Raw genomic sequence first — 13,621 nt, forward strand, 5'->3', positions numbered from 1 at the left:
TCCCATGTTAAAGCAATGTTTTGTTACTGTTACTCAGATATGTAACTGTATTTTAGAGATGCATGAGGGGAAATGTTCTTACTTTATAAGTCAGGAAATCATATGAAGCTGAATTATTCGCTAACTATAAAGAATGCATATTGCATATCATTTTTAAATACATTTATTTATTAATTAGTGAATAACCATGAAGCTACAGTTACAGATTTATACATTTTCATCCTTGTGTTTCCCTCATACAATGTTCGAGCACCCATCCCTCCACCAGTGTCCATTCTCCACCACCAATGAACCCAGTATCTCTCCCACCCCCCAGTCTCATCTCTCCCCCTTCTCTCTCCTCCCCACCCCACTTCAGTGGCATGGCTTTCCCTTTTGTTCAAAGTTTCAAATTCTGAATGAGGGGAATTATGTGCAAACCTGTGGCAAACACTAAGTGGAAAGGCTTCTAGTTGATGCATTACTATTGTTGATACAAAGATAATCAACTTTGCCCTGTGATTAAGATGTCTCCATTGTTTATTAATGCTTAGATGCTTGAGCCTGGTTCCCAGATACTTTTTTATAGATGTTTGGGGATTGTGAGGGCCGGGCTTCCTCTTTCCGGTGATGGGGAGACTTCCTCGCCGCCTTCTTTCCTCCTCCCTCTCCTCTCCTGAACCTGCTTTGGGTCTTTATCAGATTGCACAGTAGCCTCATTCTTTTGCTGGAGATATGCTTTTTTGATTAATGTAATATAAAATGCCTTTATTATTTTTGGGATGTTCTGTAGCTGGTCTGGAGCTTGTACCCTGACTGCAAGCCCCCAGGCTGGTCTATTGACCTCCTGTGCTCAGGGCTCGGGTAAGTCTGGGAATTGTGGCAGCACTTCTGTGAGCACGGCATGTACCTAATCCCAGAATTATCATATTATTATTATTATTATTATTATTATTATTATTATTATTATTTTCTTTTTGGGTCACACCCAGCGATGCTCAGGGGTTACTCCTGGCTCTGAACTCAGAAGTTACTCATGGTGGTGCTTGGGGGACCATATGGGATGCTGTCTTCACCAAGGCCCCTCGAAGTCGGTGTGTTGAATTTCCCTCCCTGCCCCAAGCAGAGCCGCAGCAGCTGAAGACCTCCGGAACCCAGCCACAGCCATGCTCAAGGCCCCTCTCCACATATTCAGACAAACCTCTCACTTGAAGGAACCGGCAGAAGAACCCAGGTGTGCGGGACCCGGGGCTGAGATCTCCAACCCTGCTCGGATAAGGACTGGGCCTCTTCCACCCAGATTCCCCATTTTCCAATAGCTAGGCTGTCACATCCACAAACTGCTCCTCGTGCTGTGCAGTCTCATCAAGAGCCAACATCTAGAGACTATAAAACCAAGTTCCCGGAAGTGGCTGCGAGACATCCTATAGCCTAGTTCTCCCTCTTGGAGAACCTGGCAAGCTACTGAATGTTTCCTGCCCACATGAGAGAGCCTGACAAGCTCCCTGTGGCGTATTTATATGCCCAAACCAGTAACAATGATGGGTCTCATTCCCCTGACCCTGAAAGAGCCTCCAATGTGGCACCATTAGGGAAAGGTCGAGTAAAGAGAGGCTTCTAAAATCTCAGTGCTAGGATTAATGGAGAAGTTACTGAGAGTGCTTGAGAAAACTGACAATGGAATGATGGTAATGATGATGATGATGATGATGATGATGATGATGATGATGATGATGATGATGATAATGATATTTTACTTTTCAACCAATATTCACTGGACCCTTTATATACCAGGAAATGTTCTTTGGAATTATCTGCATCAGAAAATAGCAGGTAAAGATTGACTCAGATCTCTGGTCTTTGTTTAAGGGAAAAGTGGAAACATTTGTAAATTATAAAATATGTGAGATTGATTAAAGAAGGAAAACCAGAGTATAGGCAAGAGACTCAAGATTGGGGAAGGCAAATAAGAGTCAACAGTGTGGTAGGACATGCTTTCTATCAAATTTTATTCACCAGGATAAAAATGGTCTGAAATAGCTGTGTAGTACAGAGAGGGATACTTCATGAAATGGTGTTTTCAGTGTCAGTAACCAAATAAGAAACTAAAGAAAGCCACATCTGAATTGAACAGTTAATGTGCAACTCTCTGTCATTGCTGGAATAATAACCAAAGAAAATTAATAACAGTGGTGGGTCAAGGGCACTTTGGTGTGTAGAAACTTTGTCAATATCACAAACTTTAACACAACTGTAGCCACTCTAAATTCTAACAAACTTTTTATTTAAACATTCTAATCACAATTTTTTCAATGTTTGATAAGCTTAAGCTTATGTACACATGTAGACTGTCTCACAATTTGTAGTCATCTGTTTTCAGTACACAGAAACACTTACTAATGCTTTCCCCATTTGACTCCTTAATAATGCCCTAATGTTTTTGTAGGCTTGAGAGACATAGGTAGATTTACAAACCAAAGTGTAACTAAAATTTCAATAAATAAAATACCATGTGCTTGGCAATAGGTGAAATAATATTTTCCCCAAGGTGAAAGTCTTATGCTTTCTGGAGAGAAACCAAAGTATGCTGAAATGTTTTAAATATCTCTTGCTTCATATAAAACTGAAGAGGAGGGCAGGTTAAGGGTTAAATTTGCCTTTGTAACTGCTTGGCTGCTTTGAGAGATGTATTGAAGAGGAGGGCAGATTAAGGGTTAAATTTGCCTTTGTAACTGCTTGGCTGCTTTGAAAGATGTTTTCACGACCTACCACTGGGCAGGAAACTGTCACCAAATGGGCCAACAAACTGCTCTAGGAACTGTAAGCAAACATTTGCGAGGAAACAGTTAACAGTTAACAAGTGTTGAGATTAGCAAATTAAGTGACCTATGTGTGATTCCCTTTGGCCCAATAGGTGTAATTCCCTTTGATTCAATAGGTGTAATTCCCTTTGTTCCAATATATGTTATTTCCCCTTTTTTCTTCCAAAAGGGTACAAAAACTGTTTGGTTTTTGGGTTCGAGACCCTCGGCTCTGTAGTTGTAGGGTCCCGGCATGTTGGCTTGAATATACCCCGTGCATTTGCAGAAAGAGTTGCCTCGGTCTCGTTCCTCTCTTCTCGCCTCCCTGGGTAGAGATCTGCTCGAGGTCTCTTCAACCTTAACAAAACATAATAAGATTTTCAGAACTATAGATATTGAAAATCATAATTTATGTGATTAGCTACAGCAGATTTTACAATTTAAACTTTGTATAACATATTGGAATATAATAAAGAAATAAAAACATGAGTAATGTCTTCAGTTACCGTGTAATTACAAAAAAGAAAAGATGATCCTCGGGTGGCTGCTGCTGCTGCTGCACACCTGTGTGCATTCTATAGCCCTGAGCTGCCTCTCCACCTCCTCAGGGACCCCCAACAGAGACACAGAGAAACAGGGAGACTGGGAGGCTGGGGACCACAGTCAGATGGTGAAAATGGCCCATTTAATGCAGAGTTGCTAGCATACTTATAGAACATCTGAAGGGGTTGAGGTCAGCACAGGTGTGATGGTCATTTACATAGATATACATTTGGCAGAGAAAATTCTTTTAGGGAGATCAACTCAAGGAGACACACTGTCTCCCAGGGACAACTGTATTGTTTTTATGTTTCCCTCTAATTGTATAAGTTAACTATACTAGCAGTTCTTTGGATAAACACAGCAAGAGACAAAGATCCCAACACTTATTTCTCTGGCCTGAGAGCAAACAAGGCTTTAAACAATTGGTTGTCTGGGCTCTGAGTGCAAGCAAGTCTTTTAACATAAATCCCAGACTAAGTCCTCAGGCCAGTTCAGCTAGTCCTTCCCCAGTGGGGTCCTGTCTCTAAAGTTGTAACAGTTTGCATGAAAACCATGCATTTATGCTTTCTAGAATGTTCCATTTCACTGCCGGGTAGTTTTGCCACTCATCCCGGGCCATCCCAGTCCCACAGTGGGATCTCCCCTTTGGGGTATCAGGAACTACATAAATGAAAACCTAAGCCAAGTAGTTATGATCAAATAATTATGCCCAGGAGCAGATATATTTCAGAGTAAATCAACTCCCAAATATTAGGAGCATAGCAATAATGGTCTTTCTGTGTTTAAGCAAAGAACATTGCTCAATGGTAACATATAAAAAGGCTATAGGGGAAACAGAAAAGCAAGTACAAATATACAGCATTTCAAATACAAAGCAGTATCAATACAAGTTCAGAATTACTAGAAAGTTTTGTTTACAAGCAATCGAGATTAACATGGGGGACTGTGACAATGCGAGGTAAAATACAAGGGAAAGATTACAAATGATTACAAATAAACTTTAAGTCAGGGATGCTAGCAAGGGTAATATAAATTCCTCTAAGAGGAGGAAAGGAGACAATACACTGATTAAGCCTAAAGCACTTAGGGTTAATATCCAACACAAAGGGGAGGTTGAAGATAGACTTTGGCTAAATTAAGGATGTTATCAAGGGCATGGTAAGCTTCTCTGGGAGGAGGAAATGGGCAATTCACTGATAAAGCCTAAAGCACTTAGGGTTGATATCCAACAAGTTACAAGGAAAGAAATAAAAGTTATCAGTATTATATTAGTCTAAAGCAATAAGGAAAGAAATAAAAATGGTCAGCAACATTTATATCTCATGAAATAAGTAAACAATTAAAAGAAGAACAAGATAAATGTGATGGAAAATACGTGTGAATCATAAAAAATAACCAACCTGCACAAATATTTGGTATGGAGTGCCAACATATTATATGTGAAAAAACTCTTAGAAAAAAAGTGGCTCAGTTAATAAAACCCACAACTACTGTTGGCTGGTGATTCAATTCAGTAGTTTAATTTTCACCGATCCAGAAATATGAATAATCATTGCTGCCATAAATTAAACTGCCCACATTGAGACATTTTAAAAATATAATTTTTGTTTTTAAAATTTTAAAATTTATATAATTTTTTATTTTGATGAATCACTGTGAGATACTTACAGACTTATAAGCTTTCATGATTGCTTTTCAGTCAAACAATGTTTGAGTACCCATGCTTCCACCAGTGCCCATTCTCCACCACCAATGTCCCCAGTATTCTCCCAACATCCCCCACCTCTCCCCACCCCTGCCTCATGGCAGGCACATTCCCTCTTAATTTCTCTCTCTCCTTCTTGGTGTTATGATTTGCAATACAGGTACTAAGTGGCCATCGTGTTTGGCCCATAATCGACTTCCAGCATGCATCTCCCATCCCAAGGGAGCCCTCCAACCATCATTTACTTAGTGGTCCCTTCTCTATCTCAGCTGCCTTTTCCCCCAGCACATGAGACCTGCTTCCAAACTGTGGAGCGATCTTCCTGAACCTTGTCTCTACCATTCTTAGGTGTTAGACTCATTATATTACTTATATATGTATATATTTATCAACTTCATGTTGATCCACTTTTATATATATAAGTATCCCCATATATATGTGGATCAACATGGAGAGTATCATGCTAAGTGAAATGAGTTATGAAGAGAGACAGGCAGAGAATGACTACACTATTTACGGAACAAAAATATAATTCCATGTATGCTTACAGCAGTGAAAACATCCACACTATCAATAAAGTGTATTTGTCAGATACAAAATGTTTTCAGGCCTCTTTATACTTCCTATTCCACTCTCTAACTAAGTGACTACTCATACACGGTTCTCAGATATGCAGGAAAACCAATGCATTGTTGTTTAAACATGTAAGTGACTCAGACCTGGAGTCAAAACTGAAATAGCAAGATTTTTATAGAGGAGATAATGGTGAAGATGCTTAGGAGGAGGAGGATGTGAAGGTGGAGGAGGACTATGGTGATGACAAAGATGATAATTTCATTACTATCATTACCACATTCTACTACATATTTATTCTTTGATTCAAATTATAGAGAATGCAATATAATTTGATAGATAATATAATCAGTATGTTTTAAATGAATGTGAAAAATATGAGAATCATGTGTCTTGGAGAAACTACCTTTCATATTTGTGTGAAATTAGTAGAGACTGTCATTTGAAAACTTAGAAACTTTGTAGTTTGCCATTTACATTTATCAGGTGGTTATTCAATTAATCTTTGTTTGGTCATGTTCTATGTCCATGGTACTTTGTTAGTTATTTCTGTCTTTAATCTTAGTTCAGGTTTCAATACCTTTGGATCTCCTCTGGTGTGGTCATTTCCAGACATATCATCACAATGGAAAACACCCCAAGTCATAACTTCTTACTTTTTTCCTAACATAAACGTGTCTTCAAGTTTAATCAATCATTATATCCACCAGAATGATACTTTGTTAACTATTATATTCATTTTCAAAAAGTCAAATTGGGAGAAAAATTAGAAAAATCAGGAGTTTTTCCTTAAACAAACCAGGGTATCCCTTAAAGTATCCAACATATTGTGACAATCATGGCCATTTACTGATTGCACTTTACATTTGGACCTCTTGCTATGTAAAGATAAATACACTGCTGGTAGTATTGTGGCAAATTCCATTTTCTTTCAGAAATCTGCATAAGCAAAGTAACTTCCTATAAAAACAAATAAGGAAAAAATACTCATGAAATAATGATTCCACTCATATTCATACTTCAAACACAAAAATGTGTGTTTACAAAAGAACTGAGGGGCTCTATCTCTCTCACAGCCTGCTGATGGGAGCCTGATGGGATGGGCAGGCGAAGGAAGGAATGAGTGCCAGGCTAGTCAGTATCAATTGTAGTTTTTTTTTATTCCAATCTCCATTCCCCTCTGCTTCTGTCTCTCCCCCAGATCTTACAGTCTTAGTTTATATATCAATCACATAGGGCAGTAACATAAAGGTGGGCCAGAGCATTAACAAATCAACAAAGAGAGTAATACCACTACTCAAGGACAAAATCTCATCTAAGGAGATTATTACAGATTACTAGGACATCTGCTCAGGGGTGGGATCCAAACAAGGGTGTCCCTTTCATCTCTCCTCACCTAGTAATCCAATTACTTCTAATATTTCTAGCAATGTCATCCTGTAAGAGCACAGTAAGAGATATAAACTTAAAATTTGGTTCTTCTTAAGGATATCACACTATACATTCCAGACCACAGCCCTAGCAGGGTCCTAATCTCATCGTGACTTTTGGATCATAAAAGTATTTGTCCATGATCATGTCCTCAACTTAATAGTTGCGTATTGTGGCTCTTTGGCTGGCCTATTTCAATGCCAGGGTAGCTTTCCCTGGGTCCTTTCAGCCCTTCGTCGGGGCCCTGCTTTTGGGGTGCCAGGAACTAAGGGCAACTGAGTCAAGGAAGCAGATGCCCAGGTGTAAATATTATTCGGAGTCAATTAACTCCCAAGTTACACGAGTATAATGTTAACTGTCTTCCTGTGTCCATACAGAAAGGACATTGCTTTAAGGTAAACTATACAAAAGAGAGAAAAGCAATACTTAACTTACAATACAAGTTCAATGTCCTAGAAGGATCTTATCTTACAAGTTAAGAGAATCTGATTAGGGAAAAGGTGATTAACTGGTTGGGAAAGAGAGCACAGAGAAGAGTTTACAGATAAACAGAGGAACTGGAGTGTCTCCAGAGCATTTAAATCTAAGCTCCCTGTGGCAAGGGAGGAAGGACAAACCAATGTTATCCTAAAATGTTTAGAGCTATACTCCAACACAAATATATCATTTTTACAATGTTATATGCATGGTTGTGCTTATTACAGCACTTGAAACACCAGTCAAGATACAGAAAATCGCTTCAAATGCCCACTGGCAGATGAATGGATACAAAAGCAAGAAGCTGTAGTGTTTATACACAATAGAATTCTATGCAGAGAATAAGTTCAAATCTTTTAGTTTGCTGTAACTTGGATGGAACTGGAGGATGTCATGTTCTGGAAAATAAGCCAAAGGGAGAAGAACAAATAACAAATAAGTCACTTATGTTAAATGGTGAAATAAGACAATGGAATAGTCATTATTAAATAGTAACAAAAGCTTTCTCATTGAATTACAAAATGTATAATACCAAGAAAGAGGTGTTTGTGTGTGAGTGTGTGTGTGTGTGTTGGGTGTAGTAGGCTGTTATTATTATAAAGGTATTGGAGGAGTGTCTCTGTCTGGGACACTATTGTGGTGATAAGGCGAGGCAACTGTATATGTTAATACTAGAGCATCAATGCTATTGTACATAAAATATAATAAAAATGAATAAGCAAGATCGATAAACTGTTGGTTTAAATTCCCCTCATAAAACAGTCCAGGAAGTAACTTAAATCCTAATTCAAGATATGCTCAGATGATATCTGCCTATCCACAATTTATTTTCAAACCAGATTTTTCTTCTCATTTTAAATTAGCATAGCGGTTTGGCTTTCTCTTTTCACGCTGCCAACCCGTGTTCGATTCCTCCGTCCCTCTCAGAGAACCCGGCAAGCTACTGAGAGTATGGAGCCCAAACAGCAGAGCCTGACAAGCTACCTGTGCATATTGGATATGCCAAAAACAGTAACAATAAGTCTCTCAATGAGAGACGGTACTGGTGCCCTCTCAAACAAATCGATGAGCAATGGGATGACAGTGACAGTGATAAATTTGTTTATTTTTACTATAGTTTAGATAGTAGAGTAACAATAGCACTGAAATTTTGAGTGCTGATGAGCAAAGATATGGCCTTCGCTTTCCACAAAATTGATCATAACTTTTTCACCATCCCTATGTCACCTCCAGTCCAATGAATATTTTCTCTTTTCCCTCCCCATTATTTGTTAAATTATAATATTGGTTTTGGTGTGTGCTATTACTTCCCTTTGCATCGCCCATGTGCTTGAGACCTTACACCTATGTTCCTGTGGCACTTCCAGTAAATCAAATCATTCAAATCATCCCTCTCCCAAACTGGGCACTCTCATGTCTGTATATATCCATTCCAGTTTTAAAGTTATTAATAATATGCATGTGTTTTGATTCTCTAATTACCACTTGTGAGTGCTATAATCCTGTATTATCTTTATTCTTCTGGCTTATTTCAAACAGCTTGATACATTTTAATCTCTTTGAACCAGATTTGAAAAGCATGACTTAATTTTTTCTCTTGTGGTATATGTACATATCCCATAACATTTTTTCCATTGATATGTTCTTGAACATTTGGGTTGATTTCAATTTCTGGATATTACACTTGTATCACTTGTCATCCCGTTTCTCATCAATTTGCTTGAGTGGTTATCCATATGTCCTTGCTGCGTGCTAGTGTAGCCCAATGGCATCTGCTCACTCCAGGAACATGAAGAGCATCAAATCATTTGTTCAGGGTCTTGACAAAGAAGTCCAACCATCTCATCGGTGGGAGGCCAGGCGTTCTTTTGACATGTGGTGGAACCCAGTTGGTAACAGCTCTAGTTCAGTGGTCATCTCCAAATCCCATTATGTGTTTGGCCTATCTGATTTTCGACACCTTCGCAAACAAGCCAGTGTCCCTGGTCCTCAAACGTCAATGGAGGTCAGAACTCTGTATTCCTTTTCACTTGAATGAAGCATGATAACCCAAGCTTAGCTCTTTCGATTCCTCTTTGGGAGACCCGAGTAGTGTTCTCATCTTGTTTGCAAAGGGCCCAGGTCTCTGAGGCATATGTTAGTGCAGGAAGAATGGTGGGATCGAAAAGAAGGTGGTCCATGCCTCTCTTTTCCTCCTAAGCAGTTCTCTCACCAGGTGGTTCTTCATGTTGAGTTCTTGACCCAGGTACACATAACTGCTGCGCTCAAACATGTCCATTCTGTTGAGAGCAAATGGAACATCAAGATATAGTTTCTCATAAACATCATCTTCATGAGATTCAGCTGCAGTTCAACTTTTCCACACACATGGTCGAAATCAGCCAGCATTTGTGCCTCTTGGCTAATGTTTTGTGTTGTCAGAATGATGTCATCAGCAAAGTGAAGGTAGTGTAGTTGCTGACCATCTATCTTCACTCCCGTTCCTTCCCATTCCTGTCATTGCATGATGTTCTCGAGGGTGGCACTGAAGAGTTTCAGTGAAATAGTATCACCCTGCTGAACCCTTTTCTTTACATCGATGATCACTTCCTTTCAGAATGGTGAGATTCTGGTGTTGAATTCATAATACAGTTCATAGAAGATCCTGATGCACTGAGTTTGAACGCATTTTTGGCCATGGCTTTGATGACCACTTCAGTCTCAACAGAATGAAGGCCTTCTTTTAGTTTAAGTAACACTAGGTAGAGTGTCATATTGAACTCTTGTAAAACTTCAATGAGCTTGGTAACTGTGTGGGTATGGTCTATTGCTCTGAATCCTTTTCAGAACCAGGCTTGTTTGCATGGTTGTCATTCATCTAGTGTTCTGCCAATCCTATTCAGGATGATTTGAGTTGACAACTTGTAGACACCAGACAAGAGGCAGATCGGGCAATAGTTGCTGATGTTGTGGTTGTTTCCTTTCTTATACAACAGAACAGTCTTGCTGGTCTTCCATTGGGTCAGAAGGTAGCATATGAAGTGTCTAGCCAGTGTTTTGACGAGTACTGGTGGCAGATTCTTCAGGTGTTCGGGTCTGACCATGTCAAGACCAGGTGCTATGCAATTCTTTGCCAACCAAATGTGTCAGATTTCGAAAAGGAGAACATTGAATATGACACATCCATCCTGAGGAATTTGGTATGTGGGCAGTTTGACATGGCTATCAAAGAGAACAGAGTAGAAGTCATGGATAACCTTCTCTATTTCCCTTCTTGAAGTTGTGATAGATCCATTTGTACATCACAGGGCAGTCATCTTGGTCTTAGAGTTGGCGAAAGACAGGCAGGTAATGTGAATACTTTTCTCTGCTTCTGCCACATTGTCCAACATTGCTGCTCTCCTTTCCTTGTGGTCTTCCTTTATTGCTTCTCTGCACAGCTTTATGAGTTCGGATGTTAGCTTGCGATGGCTAGAGGCTCTCTCTAAACAACTTTGGCTAATGAGCTCGAGAGTTTCCAAACACAGGCATATTTTTGTGGCTTGCCCACTCTCAACATTCCTCACAAAGTCATGGAGGTGCTAAACCAGTCCATTGTATTCCTTGTCAATGTTTTCAATGATGGCATCTTCCCATATTGCCACAATAATGACAAAGAGTTCCAAGTTGGTGGTTATTCCAGGAGTTGTCTTCTTAAACTTTGCAGTTTGTTCTCCCCTCTTCCTTAAGTAAAATTTCACACAAAGGAGACAGTGGTCTTATCCAGTTTGGAATTTTGGGACAACAGCGACATCAGTCAGGCAAAACCATCGATTGAATATGATGTGGTTAATTTCATTGTGCAAATGTCCACTGGAGACTCCTATGTCCCAGATTCAGCCTTCTAGAACTGCAAGTTACCATGGATGGTCTTGGGTCTATATTATTAACTCAGACAATATCTCACCCTGTTCGTTCCATTGTAGGCCATGGGTTCCTATGTGGAGTTCTTCGGCCAACCTTCTCAGTTCTATCTTGGCATGAAAATCACCAACAATGACATTGTAGAAGGTGTGGTCTTCTTTATAGAACTTCTCCAGCTCCATGTAGAACTTCTCAATTTCTTCTTTATTGTAGTCATATGTTGTCGCATAGATGACGAAGATAGAAACTGCTGGCAATGAGCCACATCTATTCAAACATAAGCATATGATTTAGGCTGTTAGACATTCAAACGACTTGATGTTCATGTCCAAGTTCCTGTTAATGTGGATACCAACACCAAGGATGCCTTTACTGCTGCATGTTATGAGGAACAGTTCATCTCTAGTGTCGAAAACGGTGTGATGTGATCTATGCCTTCTCGTCTCGGTCAGTCCAATGACGTCATAATTGATCTTTTGCGCTTGCACCATTAGGTGCTTGACAGATGCTTCAATGCCAGTGTACTTAAGTGGAAAGTTCAAACATTTGTTTTAGTCTTTTTTTCTTTTTGGCAGCTTAGTTCGGCCCTGAAATTTTATCAACCTCTCCTTGCTTGTCCTTCTCAACACTGCCGTATTGCAGACTCAGGGGACTGCGATCCTTTATTGTTACTGGTTTTGGCATATGGAGTATGCCACGGATAGTTTGCAGGGCTCAGCCCTGCAGGCAGTAAACCCACGTTAGATTTCTGGGCTCTCAGAGAGGAATGGAGGCTTTTAGGGTGGCCTCTAATTGCCGTTACAGGTGCCCACAGTCTATTGAATTCAAGTGTTAGGTTGACTGGCATGTTGTAATGATCTCCATGCTGACAAACACGCACTTGCCTATATATCTGGGTAGCATCTGTTGGTTCACTCCTTGCCGGTTGGCACAGTTGCCCTCCCCTGCCAAGATGAGGCGGTGAACCATAGTGAGGTGATATTTTACTGAGTTGAAATGTTCTTGTATCACTTGTCATCCCGTTGATCTTTGATTTGCTCGAGCGGCTGCCAGTAACGTCTCCATTTGTCCCTGTGGCGTGCTAGTGTAGCCCAATGATATCTTTTCACTCCAGGTACAGGAACAGCCTCAAATAATTCATTCAGACTTTTGAGGAAAAAGTCTGACCATCTCATCGTTGGGCAGCCACGCGATCTTTTGATGTCTCGTGGAATCCAGTCGGTAACACCTGTAGTCCAGCAGTCATCTCTGAATCACATTACATGTCTGGCCCATCTGATTTTCCAGGCCTTGGCAAAAGAGACAGCCTCCCCGATTCTTGACCGTCGACAGGGGTCGGAAGTCCAGATTCCTTCTCTCACTTGAGTGATACGTGATACTTCTAGCAAAGCTGTTTCGATTCCTCTTTGGGAAACCTGAATAGCGTTCTCATCCTGTTTGCGAAGGGCTCAGGACTCTGAGTCATATGTAAATGCAGGGAGAATAGTGGAATCTAAAAGATGTGCCCAGAGTCAGAGATTTTTCTTCCTCTTTACCACTTTTTTGAGGCTCTTGAAGGAGTTCCACATTGCTCTCTTCCTCCTGCACAGTTCTGGCATCAAGTCGTTCTTCTTATTGAGTTCTTGACCCAGGTACACATAGCTGCTGCATTCAGAAATGTTCATTCCATTGAGAGCAAATGGAACCTCAGGGACTAGTTCATTTTTCATGAGCATTGTCTTGTTGAGATTCAGCTACATTCTGACCTTTCTACACTCGCGGTCGAAGTCGGTCAGCATTTGTGCCGCTTCCATAATATTTGGTGTTGTGAGAACGATGTCATCAGTTAAGCAGAGGAAGTGTAGTTGCCAACCGTCTATCTTCACTCTGATTCCTTCCCATTCTAGTTGCCGCATGATGTTTTAGGAGGTGGCACTGAAGGTTTTCGGTGAAAAGGTATCACTCTGCCGAACCCCTCGCTTTACATCAATGATTATTCCTTGTAGAATGGTGAGATCCTGATGGTAAATCCATAATACAGCTCGCGGAGGATCTTGATGTATTGAGTTTGAACACCCTGTTTGGCTAGAGCTTCAATGACCACTTCAGTCTCAACAGAATCGAAGGCCTTCTTCAAATCAATGAAGGTTAGACAGTGCAGCATCTTGAACTCTCCCGAACCATTAATGAGTTTGTTCACTGTGTGGATATGGTCGATTGTGCTGAATCCCCTTTAGAACCTGGCTTGCTC

This window comes from Sorex araneus, chromosome 1 (genome assembly GCF_027595985.1).
Source record: "Sorex araneus isolate mSorAra2 chromosome 1, mSorAra2.pri, whole genome shotgun sequence".
In the NCBI taxonomy this organism is placed as follows: domain Eukaryota; kingdom Metazoa; phylum Chordata; class Mammalia; order Eulipotyphla; family Soricidae; genus Sorex; species Sorex araneus.